Source organism: Oratosquilla oratoria, chromosome 25 (genome assembly GCF_046742065.1).
Source record: "Oratosquilla oratoria isolate Oo_2021 chromosome 25, ASM4674206v1, whole genome shotgun sequence".
NCBI classification, from domain to species: Eukaryota; Metazoa; Arthropoda; class Malacostraca; order Stomatopoda; family Squillidae; genus Oratosquilla; species Oratosquilla oratoria.
Genome location: NC_134801.1, coordinates 19,038,343 through 19,053,342, shown reverse-complemented (window position 1 = coordinate 19,053,342; position 15,000 = coordinate 19,038,343). Strand labels below are relative to the sequence as shown.

At 38.0% G+C, this 15,000-nt stretch overlaps 1 protein-coding gene across 3 annotated transcripts in view; it reads left to right on the top strand.

Annotated features, from left to right (window-relative positions):
* sim (bHLH transcription factor single-minded) overlaps positions 1 to 15,000 on the top strand; it is a 329,050-nt gene that overhangs the window by 149,103 nt on the left and 164,947 nt on the right. The gene's annotated exons all lie outside the window — the stretch shown is intronic.

Genomic DNA, 15,000 nt, shown 5'->3' with positions numbered 1-15,000 from the left:
GTGTGTGTGTGTGTGTGTGTGTGTGTGTGTGTGTGTGTGTGTGTGTGTGTGGGTGGGTGGGTGTGTGTGTGTGGGTGTGGGTGTGGGTGTGGGTGTGTGCAAGGTAACTACTAACAACCGTATCAGAGCGCTGTCGGTGTTACCCTATCAAGAAAACTTAGCTAACATCCCTAATTTACTCAGGAATTTTAATATCAATGTAGCCTTTAGTAATAACAGCAAAATTAAACAACACCTTATCAATAATTCTAAAAATTGACTAAAAGGGTGTGTATATAAATTCCTTGCAGAATATGTAACGAGTTCTACATTGGTCAAACGGCAAAAGATCTATCTATTAGAATTAAACAACATAAAATATGTGTAAAAGAAGCGAATGAATCAAGTACTATTTCTAAACACTTCAGCACTTTTAATCACCCTATCGAATGGGATAATGCTAGTATGATTACTTTGAACAATAATATAGTCGAAAGGAACATCATTGAAAGTAGTTTAATCAAATTGACAAATAATGCTAACTTCAATCTTAATCTAGGATTGTATAAATTAAATTATTATATTTGTAAAGAAATAGCAAATATGTTGCAAAAGTAAGAATTTTTAGACATGTGATCCTCACCTTGTACCCATGGAGAGTTTCCCACATTCCTATGTTATTTTGTCACAATGATTACAAAGGCGGAGCATGCCGACAGGAGACCTTTTGATCCATATCTAGGTCGGATGAAAAAAAAAAAAAAAAAAAAAAAAAAAAAAAAAAAACTATAGTAATGTAAAAATAACAAATAAAAAACATAAATAAATGCATAGGTATAGTTGAATAACAAACAAAAAGGTAAATAGTAAATGATTATAAATTGACATATAACTAATAATAAATGAAAATCAGACAGACAAATGATAACAAAACAAAAACAAATAATATAAGATAAATTATAATCATTACAGCATCTTACTTAGGTATTTATCTAAATGATTCTTAAAGCTTCGAACTGAACTACATTGCACTACCTGTGCAGGAAGTTTATTCCATTCATTAACTACACGGTTGGCAAAGTTGTTTCTACCTACTTCCAAATTGAATCTATTTCCGGACAGTTTGAGACCATTGTTTCTTGTCTGATTCTCATTCAATGTGAAAATTTGGTCACTTTTGATGTTGTCAATTCCCTTTAAAATCTTAAAGACCTGTATCAAGTCACCTCTGAGTCTACGCTTTTTTAGGGAAAACAGATTCATGTGCTTAAGTCGATTTTCGTATGATTTATTTTTGATATTTGGAATCAGTTTTGTGGCTCGCCGTTGTACTTTTTCCAGTCTGTCAATGTCTTTAATGAGATTCGGTGACCATACGGAAACAGCATATTCCAAATGTGGACGAACTAACGATTTATATAGCTTGTTAATGAGTGATGGACTTTTGAAATCAAAAGATCGCGCAATCAATCCCAGAATCTTATTTGCTTTCTCAGAGGCTGAAATACATTGCTTGGATGATTTGAGGTCGTTACTGATAATTACGCCGAGATCTTTTTCACTCTCCACTTTTGTTAACGAATTTCCAAATAACTTGTAATCGTACTTACTGTTATTTTTACCTATGTGCATTACCTTGCATTTACTTGTGTTAAATATCATTAGCCACTTTTCAGACCATTGCTGTAATTGATCTAAATCTTCTTGAATATCTAATTGGTTTGAGTGATCATTTGCCACTCCGCACAGTTTTGTATCATCAGCAAATTTGGAAACAGTAGATTTTAGTCCATTGTCTATATCATTTATATATACTATGAATAGAAGTGGCCCAAGAACGGAACCCTGAGGAACTCCACTTGCAACATTTTTCCATCCAGAAGTTTTTCCATTTAAAACAACTCTCTGTTTTCGATCATTCAACCAATTACTAGTCCAACCTAATAGGCTACCACTTATTCCATGCAAAGCTAATTTAGTAAGTAGTCTTTCGTGTGGGACGGTATCAAAAGCTTTTGCAAAGTCTAGATATATTAAATCTATATTGTTTCTTTTGTCATAATTCGAGATAACTGTGTTGTAGAATTCGAGTAAGTTAGTCACGCAAGAACGTTTCCGTCTGAAACCATGCTGGCTATCATTTATCAAACGTTTACTTTCTAAATGATATTCGATATCATCTCTGATGATAGTTTCCATTATTTTTCCTACGATCGAAGTCAAACTTATATTTGGTCATTACCTTCTACCGTTGAGACTTGAATCTCTTGTGTCCATATATCATGCTTGTTGGTACTCTCCATGTACTTATGTACTGGCAATGTAATACACGAAAGCGCTCTGCTCCGGTTTACTTTCAATAGTGGTTACGTGTGTGTGTGTATTTATACACATACACACACACATATATATGTATTAACAAGCTATATAAATCGTTAGTTCGTCCACATTTGGAATATGCTGTTTCCGTATGGTCACCGAATCTCATTAAAGACATTGACAGACTGGAAAAAGTACAACGGCGAGCCACAAAACTGATTCCAAATATCAAAAATAAATCATACGAAAATCGACTAGAACACATGAATCTGTTTTCCCTAAAAAAGCGTAGACTCAGAGATGACTTGATACATGTCTTTAAGATTTTAAGGGGAATTGACATCAAAAGTGACAAAATTTTCACATTGAATGAGAATCAGATAAGAAACAATGGTCTCAAACTGTCCGGAAATAGATTTAATTTGGAAGTAGGTAGAAACAACTTTGCCAACCGTGTAGTTAATGAATGGAATAAACTTCCTGCACAGGTAGTGCAATGTAGTTCAGTTCGAAGCTTTAAGAATCATTTAGATAAATACCTAAGTAAGATGCTGTAATGATTAAAATTTATCTTATATTATTTGTTTTTGTTTTGTTATCATTTGTCTGTCTGATTTTTATTTATTATTGGTTATATGTCAATTTATTATTATTTACTATTTACCTGTTTGTTTATTATTTAACTATACCTATGCATTTATTTATGTATTTTATTTGTTATTTACATTATCATAGTTTTTATTTATTATTTTATCATTAATATGATTTTTTTTTCGCATCCGACCTAGATATGGATCAAAAGGTCTCCTGTCGGCATGCTCCGCCTTTGTAATCCTTTGCAATATATATACATATATATATATATATATATATATATATATATATATACATAAATATATATATATATATATTTTTTCATATATATATATCTACATATATATGTATACATATATATATATGTATATATATATATATATGTGTATATATATATATTTGTGTGTGTGTGTGTGTGTGTGTGTGTGTGTGTGTGTGAATTTAGGGAGCAGGTTTTCTTGGAGACATTTTCTATTAAGTAATACAGCATACTCAGCACTGGAAATCTTCTTCCTTAAACTTTCTATCCTTCTCGCTATTTTCCTTTCTGTGGGAGGAAGGGAGAACACAATATCACCAAATGGAACCATAGTGATTTTGGAAATAAAAACAAATGCATTACTTACAACGTTTCGCCTATGCTTTAGGCATCTTCTGGTAATTTTATTTTTGAATCTACAAATCATGATTATATATACAATGTATACAAAATAAACTAGGATAGGTACTTTGGCTTTAATTTCTTCTTGGCGCCCCGTGGGATGCCCCGAACAGCTCCAGGGTTCCACACATATTTAATTGTATATTAATTGCTGGTAGGTAATTCTTTATTAATACAGCTTCCATACATTTTAATTTACTCTTATTGGTGTTCTTTGCCAAAATCGAAGTATTACTATTCAAAACTTCCCGCGAAATATTCATCTTATGTACTTTAGAAATGTGCGTTTTTATTGCACCATTTTGCATATGAAAAGTAAGCCTTTGAGACAAAGTTTGAGTTGTGTGTCCAATGTACTCGTCATTGCAAAGCGCACCGTCTTTGTTGAAAGGGCATGAGTATTTGTACACAACGTAACTTTGTTTTGAAATATCTTTTTCTCCTGACAAGTTGTTTTTCATGATAAGTGATGCAGTAGTGGGGTTACGATAATATATGACCAATTGCTTGGAGTCCTCTTGCTTCTTGGGTTTACAATTTTTATATATGATATTTTTAATGACTTTTTCATCTGTTTTATATGCGGATGTCATTGTACTTTGGTAGTAAATATTTATTGTGCTCTTCGAATTTTCTGTATTGCCTATTTCAGAATTAAATTTCTCCATTTTATTTCTAATTTCTTTATCAATATCACACATTGAGAACCCATTGTTTGTCAATATTTGTTTGATTCTGTTCAATTCTTGGTGGAGGAGGTACCAGTTCGAACATATTTTAAAAGCTCTCGTAATGTACGCGCGTATAACGCTGATTTTATATTTTGATGGGCATTCACTTAATCCATTTAAACATCTACCGGAGTTAGTTGGTTTCCTGTAAACACTCGTAATAAATGCGCCTTCTGCTCCGTCTACCCAAACATCTAGAAAGGGGATCTTGTTACCGATACTTTCCTCCACGGTAAAATGCAGGCAAGATTTTGCTTCCATCATTTCCTTAAGGGTATCAAGCTGTTCTTTACCTTCTACGTCTACGAAAATGTCATCTATATACCTAAAATACAAAAAAGGTTTAGGATTCACAGCATCAAGGATGGAGTTCTCAATATGGCACATGTATGCCTGTGCAAATAAAACACCTAGAGGGCTGCCCATAGCTACACCGTCAATTTGGAAATACATACGGCCTGAAGGGCATCTGAAGGGTGCTTCCTTAGTGTAAACCCTAGGCATTTTCTCAAGGGTATCACGTGGTAATTTTGGTGGAGGCAAGCTATTATGATTAAAAACATAAAATTACCAGAAGATGCCTAAAGCATAGGCGAAACGTTGTAAGTAATGCATTTGTTTTTATTTCCAAAATCACTATGGTTTCATTTGGTGATATTGTGTTCTCCCTTCCTCCCACAGAAAGGAAAATAGCGAGAAGGATAGAAAGTTTAAGGAAGAAGATTTCCAGTGCTGAGTATGCTGTATTATTTAATAGAATATATATATATATATATATATATATATATATATATATATATATATATATATATATATATATATATATATATACTTGTTCATATTTATACACATATATGTTGTAATCTAAATGTGCGACTACAACAATGATGAAATATGAAATTGTGGTCTCTTCGAAGGTCATTTAATTAAGGAATTTTATTCCCAAGCGGGTCGTACACTGCTCACGAACAGGCCTATAGAATCAATCTGAGTGCGTTATTTCAGATACCATAGCTTTCCACAATGGAAACTATTTACATTCAATATCTTTAACTATGTTATTCACAACCTATAATTTACATGCAAATTGATTATGATATATACTCATGTGTACTTATGAATGTGAATGATGTATGAATATTCTAAATACAAATTTACGTGAATGTAAATTTCATGGTAATCAAGGAGACTATTTATAGATCCTGTGTGGGAGTTGCAATTAGTGCGTAGTATATATGTGTATACATATGTATGTTTGTGTGTGTGTACTATATTTCTAAGCATAGAAATCATGCTCGGCACGTTATGCGGCGCTGGCCTCAGCAACGAAGTATAGTGGAAGGTACATGTAACAGAAGAGAGAACATCAAAATGAAAGAAAAATGTGAACTGAACATGTGTAACAAGGTGTAAAAGGAGTATATCTCACTTAAATCTAACAAGTACATAGTTCATATGAATTAGATTGGAAGTAGACAGTACTTTTGGAACATCTCAGGAATAAGAGAAATATTCAGAGAATGGTGGTACGACCATGGAGGTCATAATGAGGTTGAGCATTGGATGTGGGGAGAAACTGAACGAGAGGAAGATTGGTCCTCGGAAGTGGAAGGTCAATTGGGGAAATATCATCCAAATCGAGACCACGGAGAACTTTCTTTAAATGATCAAGGTGCCTGAAAGTCATGCAGATTGCATGCTCTGATTATATTACCTGTTTCTGAATGATTCTGTAAAGACCAAGAAACTTGGAAGGAAATTTTGAAGTAGGAGTGTGATTAAATGAATAAACAATGTCTCTTATTCCGAAAGAACAATGTCGCGCAGATTTGTGCTGAAGTCGTGCCATGTCTTCCTTCGCAAGAGTAAGTGAAGTATGAAATCTCCTGAAGAGAGAGCTAAAATTGGACAATCAAACTTTAACATAGTCATCAAAATTGTAAACAGCTCCTAAATCTGAAGCAAGGAGGTCATATGGGAGCCGTTTGTCATAGCCAAAGATGACAAAACGGGGACTCTCCGATATGGATCTGTTAATGACAATATTTAATGAAGCTTGAATGATAGGAATACATTCATCCCAAGAAAGATGTAGGTCAAAAGAAAGATAACTGAGTACATTAATATTACGATTTTGGCGTTCAACAAGGCCATTTGAACTTGGGTCATGGGGATAGGTGTTACATTTTGTAATATTAAAAGATTTGCAGATGACAACAATAATACCATTATTGAACTCTGTACCGTTGTCAGAAAGAAGAGTTCTAGGAGTAGTGAAGGGACAAATTATTCTGTTATTGAGAATCTGTGCAACGTGTTGTGCAGTCTGGGAGTGGAGCAAGGATATAGAAATTGGAAAATTGGTCTACGCAGACGAACAAGTATTGGTTCCCATTGGGGGTACGGGGGATCTTGAGAGGGTCAATGGCCACAGTATCAAAGGGTTTAGAAGGTGGGGGATAAGTTAAAAGAGGGGCTTGACCGCAAATATGACCTTTGTGGGGATGACATGAATAACACTTATCTATGTAAGTATGGATATCTTTCCGCAAGAACAACCAGAAGTACTGTAAATTGGCTTGTGCAACGTATTTATCCTTGAAAGGGTGTGCGGCAATAGGGGAATCATGAAGAAGGCAGAACACTTCAGGAACGAGGGCAGGAGCTACCAACGGATTCACTGAACGGTGTGGTTCGTGCTTATGATCCAGTGTTGCTTGATGATACAGGACATCATCAATAAGCGTATAGTTCTGTAAGTTAGGGGGGAAGTTTGAAATGTCTGTAGTGTCACCTGATTCCAAGAAGAATATCACACGCTTCCACAGTGGATCTGAACGCTGTGCAGCTTTAATGCATTCCCGAGTTAAATTAATTGAAATGGGAGACTGAGAAATGACAGCAACATACCTACTGAGGGCATCAGCAACTGAATTTGCTTTACCATGAACATAATGGAAGGTTGGCATGAACTTTTGAATTATCAGGAACCAACAAGTAATTTTGCCCGAAAGACTCTTACCAGAGAAAAAATAGTAGATGGCTTGGTAGTCAATGTAGCCGTGTAATTCGTTTCCAAGAACGACGTCTTTGAAATATATGAGGGCGTATACTGCAACAAGAGCTTCAATTTCTGTGACAGTGTAATTTGATTCTGCTTTGTTTAGTGTGGAACTGGAGGATGCAATGGGGCAGAAGCGTTTTCCATGCTGTTGCATAAGAACTGCACCTAATCCTGAATAAGATGCATCAATGTATAATGTGAATGGAAGGTTGATGATTGGACATGCTAAGACAGGGTCCGCAGTTAAGGCATTTTTGAAAGCGCTCAGGAGTCCAAGTGAAAGGAGTATCTTTCTTTAGAAGTGAAGTGAGAGGCGTGGTTATACTAGTGTACCCGGAAATGTAGCGCCCATAGAAACCTGAGAGCACTAAAAAGGAGCTGTCGTGTTCTACTGAGGTAGGTTGAGGGAAATCAACGACTGCTTTGAACTTGTCATTGGCCGTAAGGATATTATGTGCATTAAGGACATGTCCTAGGAAGCGTATTTCCTTCTTCAGGAAGGACCGCTTCGTTAACTTTAGTTTAAGTCCTGACTTTGCCAGCCGAGAGAACACCGCTTGTAATATTTGTAAGTGGCCTGAGACAGATTTTGAGGCAATGACTATATCATCAAAATAGAAGATGTTCTCACCAGTCAGTCCTGCGAGGACTATGTTCATAAGTATTGTAAAAACAAAAGAAGTAGAAACAAGGTCCGTGGCTAACCTATTGAATTGGAAATGTCAATTTGGCGTGTTAAGGCTATGAGAGGACGTGATTCAGGAGCAAGGGAGATTTGAAAATATCTAGACATAAGGTCGAGAGTAGTAATGACAATATTTTATTCATTGACGGAGTGAAGGTCTTGCAATACTGGGGTTGGATGGCGATCCGTAACAATTGATTCACTGAGTTCTTTAAAATCAACAATGCGAAAAGAACTATCTAGTTTAGGAATAATGAAAAGAGGGAAGTTTCATTCTTTAGCAGTCATATCATCAATGAGCGTGTTTACCACATTCCGTTTGCTATGAGGCATTCTGTGTGCAGGAATATATCACGGATAGGTATTTGGTCTGAGGGGAATATGATGCTGAATTAGATTGGAGTTCACTTGGGAGAGCAATAGCGTGCCTGAATTCATTGCAAAGGGAAAGTAAGCTTTCTTGTGCATCAGGGAAATCAAGTGAATTCAAGTGGGATGCAAGAATGGGTTCATGTTGGGGATTTACACCAAAAGTGGTGGCACAAATAGGAATAGTACTGAACTGGTTTTCAAATTTGGAGGAGAGCGTTAGTGTCATTGGCAACAAGCAAATGTGTATGACCTTTCTTAGAAGTGAAACACAAGGCTGGAAAGAGAAAAATGCCTTTGACACGGATGGTTTCTGGCATACAGAGTACGTAGCTTTCCTTGGCTTGGAAAACGCGGATGTGAAGTTTTGTGTACTCACAAGGATGCAGCGTCCTAGGGCTGAGTAATATTGCATGAGTGTATTTGGAATACGTTAACACTCGAAAGAATGGGGCTGAGTCAATTGAAAATTCATCCAAGAGAGGGGAGGAGGGATCCTCAGTTGGTGAAATGCCAATGTTGTTCAAGGTGTGCTTAGTTCCAAGTTTAGCTAATTCAGACATGCGGGAAGAATGAAGACGCCGGTTACGGCGAAAAGACATGTCCACAGCAGAGGGAGGTGAAAAACTCTGAGAAGAGGTAGATATATCCTCATGTGAACAAATAGAGCTAGTGTCATGGGAAATAGTACTGATATCGGAAGTAGGAACTTGGTCTGTGGGAGACCGCTCGGCCACGTGAATGCTACTAACAGCACAAGTTGAGAGTGATGAAGACATGTCAGGAAAGAAATTACCTAAATAAAGGATTCCATGTTGGGAAGGATAGACAGAAATATCATCCTCCTTCATTAAGGATAAACCTATGAGTATGTCACCAGGGAAATGAATTCAGCTACGTATGAGATAACTGAATTAGAAAGGGTAGTGGTGAGGAAGGTAACATTAAGAGTGACTACCAATCACTGGAAACTGGATACCATCAATATTGCAAAGACGAATATCGGGGGGTGGGGGTTCCACAATGGTGACACACCTTCTTGCAGTGTGGAAGTTATGGAAACTCTGAATTGACATTATGTTGACTGGGCAACCGGTGTCTATAAAAACTGAAAGAGGTTGGTATCCGATGTAGCAGCAATTGTCAAAGCATGAATCCAAGTATCAGGGCTAGAGAGGGTATGCACAGGGAGGGCTTGGGAGAGGTCTGAGTGGGAGGAAGTTGTCAAAGAAACACCATGGGAACGCTGGTTGGTTGATCGTCATTTGGGAGAAGAGTGGCGAGAAGAGAAAGAAGCTTGTGAGGTTGGGGAGGGAGGTCGTGATTGGGAACGTTGGTACCGTAGGACACGGCACATATCTGTGGAATGAAAACAATCACCGTGGTAATCAAAGTACTGATCTGGAGGAGCGGATCGACGTTTCCAACACCTAGTGGCAAGCTGGCCACATTATGAACAGAAAGAGTAAAAAATACGTGGTCTGGAAGGTGAACGTGGATATGAACGAGACATGTAACGATAACGAGAAGGAGTGCATTTTCTCGTGTGAAGAGGTGTCACTTGAACAACAGGGTACGGTTTTGATGTTGTGGGCGGAACTGATTGGCTCACAATCTGAGACCGAACTTTCTCGGAATCATTGAATTTTCTAGAAAATTCTGCCAATGTTGTTTGTGGAGGAAACTCAACTGCTGGTCCTTTCTCAAGTGTGTCAGGGTATAAGCGAGAAAAGAATGCAAAATATGAAACGAGACACTGCATTGTCTAAAGTCATTGTGTTATTGGAAACCCAGGCAGACGTTTGTAAAGCACTTCTAAGTTCATTTTTAAGGCTAGAGGTTTGTTTGAGGGACTCTTCCTTAGCGAAGTGGGGATCGTTGTTAAACGTTTTGGCTAAGTTGTACAATGGGGATAATGAACCTACTTGATCAAGCATGCCAAAGGATTTCATGTACTGATCTATGAAAGCAGAGTATATCTGGGTGTCATCGAAGATATCCGATTGAAGGATATCTCCGATATGCGTGTTGTTTAGGTCGACTTGGCTTATAAGTACGGGAATCTGCAAGTCATCAGTCACTTGACGTCGTGAGGTCTCGGCATCAACTCCCGAAAGAAAGTTGTGTACAGAAATGATATATTCGTTGAACAAAGGCAATGATGAAGTATAGGTCACTGGTGTCACAGTTGCATTCATAGTTGGAGTAGAAAGTTGAGTAGATGAGGAAGCCATAACAGAGAATTGGACTGAGTCAGCAGGAGGAAGAGTCGAAGGCCTTCTAGGAGAAGGCTGAGACTCGCTGCGTTTGCCCTTACGTGTCATGAAGTGATGCAAACGGAAGTATTGTACCTGGAGGTGTCAAAAGTAACATCTACGTACCTTACAAGCGGAGAGATGAATGGTGAAGTAAGAAAAATGAGTACCACAATCTGTAGCGGATGAGGTTGAGAATTACATACGAGAGTAGCCACATGGAACCGAAATCATATACAAAAGAATTACCAAAAATATGGGTAATGTCACTATATCACTACCTACATGTATATAATAGGACATATATCATAAAATGACATGAATATTGAACACTTTGCTAACTACAATAAAAAGGAATTTTGTTGAACGAATGTTTACAGTCTTGGGCGCGCGGAACACTGCGGTTTGTTTTGATTGTGGGAACCAATCAACAGTGGGTTGCCATTGGTACAGTCACGAAATGGCGGATTGGTTGCAAGAGGTACGATGATCCTAGAAACGGATGTAGAGGGACCACAGAAGCACTGTATGGAATTATAACACACGAAATCGGGAACTGAAAAATAATTTTAGTGTCACAAGAATAATGAAGGAAGGAAATAAAATGTTTGTTAGTTGAGTCAGTGACGATGAGGTCCGGAGGAGCAGGTGGAGGTGGTTTGAGTGGCACCAGCAAAGCCCGTGGGACGACGAAGGGGGAGGGGGGGTTGTCGTAGTAAGAACGGCGGCCTGGAGTACTCAGAAAACGAAGTAGGGTGGGGAGTAGGAGGCTAGTACAGAGCTGGTGATGACTAGCACGAAGTACCGACGACGCCGGTGGTGGTTGGGAGGCGGAGGCTGCGAGGTACTCAGAGCTCGCTAGTGGAGACTGGCACGAAGTACCCACGACGCCGGTGGCGGTTGGGAGGAGGTGGTGTTCACTGGAGGTGGTGGCATCTACGAATCGTGGTGAGCAAGCAGCCTACTGCCCGCGTGGATACCCAAGAAAAACAGGAAGTGGCGCGTGCAGCAGAATGCGGAGCAGGAATCCTGTTGGCGAAACTGCGTGGTATGAAAGGATGGAGCTAAAAGAACAGAGTATCGTAAGCATTTATGTAGGAATAGATGTAGCTCGTATGATGACGACAAGTGGTTTGATGTAGGCCTTTGCTGAGGTGAGTGCCTATAGTATGACTGGACAGTGTAGACTAGGGCTTGGGTGAGAGCTGTAGAAAGAGTGCATATTAGAGTGGCTAGTTGCGTATTAGAGACGTAGGTCGGGTAGATACAAAGCTGCATACGCGAGAACAAGTAGACACGGGAGAGTTCTCCTAAACACTATACTGCTTAAAGAAGAACATAGGATCAGCACGAGAAGAACGTCGAAGTATTGGTTGAAGTCGTTTCGTACTGTCGAAGACGAATTAGAAATGACAATGCAACACAATTACAAGAGATCACGGTGCACTCTAAGTCCGCGACCATCGCGTTTACTAGCATATGTTGTAGTGACAAGACAAAAGACAAATGTATGGCAAGAGTGGTATAGGTAAAGTCCAGGAAGGAGCAGAAGTACTTTATTCTCTAACGTTTCGACAGAGTCTTCTTCTGGAGAAGACTCTGTCGAAACATTAGAGAATAAAGTACTTCTGCTCCTTCCTGGACTTTACCTATACCACTCTTGCCATACATATGTTGTAGTCTAAATGTGCGACTACAACGTTGATGAAAAATTAAACTGTGGTTTCTTTGAAGGTCGTTTAAGGAAGTTTATTCCCAAGCGAGTTGTACACTGCTCACGCACAGGGCTCCAGAATGAACATGCGTGCCCAAACTTGGGTACGCTGAAACGTCATTTCAGATGCCATAGCTTTCCACAATGGAACTATTAACATTCCATATTTGATAATTATGATATTTTCAACCTACAATTTGCATGTAAATTAACTATGATGTATACTCGTGTGTATTTATGAATGTGAATGATGTGTGGATGTTCTAAATACAGAGTTACGTAAATGTAAATGCTATGGTAAGAGAGGCCTGAGTTTTGAATTTCTTTTTCTGTTGTCATGTTTTTAACTGAATTTAAGTAGTCTGGTTATGTTGAATTAAAAAATTATGATGGTTTGGATCAACCAGCTCAGATTATCGAATTACACTGTAGATTGTTAAAGCAACGTTTTAATTATTTTCATAATAATTTAGTATCAAAAATATAAAATAAGGTTAATAATGACTAAATGTTATATTGTTTTTATTAACATTGAAAACATGCAGGAATATACGTCAATGTGGAAGAAAAGACTTTTTCAATGATCTCTTGTATTTTTCACCAGGCAAGTCACGTTTCAGACACCAATAGTAATCTTCTAACCTTCCTTCCATAGTGCGAGTGTACTGATGGAACTTTTCACTTTGTTCTTTGCTGTAATCTTCCACAGTTGCTAGGAAAATAATCCAGATCCGGTCTTAGAAAAAAAAAAAAGTTACTGACATGTGTGTTCCCAGAGCCTTAAAACTCGGTATCAGTTCTTGAACGATGAACACGTATTCTGAATTTCTTTTGTTTCCAAGAAAGTTGTTTACAATTGATTTGAAGGCTTTCCATACATTCTTCTCTGTTTCACTCATTACTCTATCGAATTGTTCATCCTTCATTAGGTTTCTAATCTGAGAGCCATTGAAAATACCTGTATTCAATTTCGCATCACTGACTTATGGAAATGGCTGTCTCATGAAAGTAAATGCCGGACTTCCTTTATTGACGGCCTTGGCAAAATGTTTCATCTGAGAGCCATTAAAAATACCTGCATTCAATTTCGCATCACTGACTTATGGTAATGGCTGTCACATGAAAATAAATGCCGTACTTCCTTTATTGACGGCCTTGACAATTTTTTTTTATCTGAGAGCCATTGAAAATACCTGCATTCAATTTCGCATCACTGACTTATGGTAATGGCTGTCTCATGAAAATAAATGCCGGACTTCCTTTATTGACGGCCTTGACAAAAAATTTCATCAATCCAAATCTTATAAGAAGAGGTTTGAGCAAAAATTGGTGAGGGTTGACCAATGGATCAACAACCTTATTGTGTGAGATAGGTTGGAGTATTTGTCTAGATGGCATTCTTGATATTAGGGACACGACCTGAAAAGAAATAATGTAAATAGTGGATCAGCAACCTTATTGTGTGAGATAGGTTGGAGTGTTCGTCTAGATGGCATTCCTGATATTAGGGGCACGACCTGAAGAGAAATGATGTAAATAGTGGATCAGCAACCTTATTGTGTGAGATAGGTTGGAGTATTCGCCTAGATGGCGTTCCTGATATTAGGGACTCGACCTGAAAAGAAATAATGCAAATACTGGATCAACAACCTTATTGTGTGAGATAGGTTGGAGTGTTCGTCTAGATGGTATTCCTGATATTAGGGACACGACCTGAAAAGAAATAATGTAAATAGTGGATCAACAACCTTATTGTGTGAGATAGGTTGGAGTGTTCGTCTAGATGGCATTCCTGATATTAGGGACACGACCTGAAAAGAAATAATGTAAATAGTGGATCAACAACCTTATTGTGTGAGATAGGTTGGAGTATTCGCCTAGATGGCATTCCTGATATTAGGGACACGATCTGAAAAGAAATAATGTAAATAGTGGATCAACAACTTTATTGTGTGAGATAGGTTGGAGTGTTCGTCTAGATCAGGGGTTCTCATTAGGGGTGAAATTCACCCCCAGGGGGGAATTTTGGGTTTTCTGGGGGTGAATTGTGACCACATTAAGTTTACGGGGTGAGGAAAGCAAATATAAGCTTTGGCCTATCTGGCCTGTCACCTGGGCTCGAATTATACCTGTGCTGACCCAGGTTAATCTTAGAATTAGAAAAATGTTACGCTCTGCGATAATACCGGCATATTATTTAGAATGCACCTTTTGAAACAGACAATCTTGGAAAGGAGGGGGGAATGACATTCTGGCAAATGGTGAAAGGGGTGCATGAGCCAAGCAAGGCTGAGAACCCCTGGTCTAGATGGCATTCCTGGTATTAGGGACATGACCTGAAAAGAAATGATGCAAATATCATGGAATATGATATAAAGAAAATAACTGAAATATGTAAGATCAAGTTACACTGTGAAAACATATACAAGGACGTCTTTCTATATCCAAATCTCCAAAAAATTGTCAAAGTATGGTGACTGTACTTCACAGCACTGAGTAAAATTTTCATATTCTCATAACTCTCAGTTAATTGAACTGAATTTACAACAGAAGCAGATGCAATCTTGTTGCCAATGTTTAAAAGAACAACTTTTAAACTTTGACTTGACGAGTCAATCAAGAGTTTCCA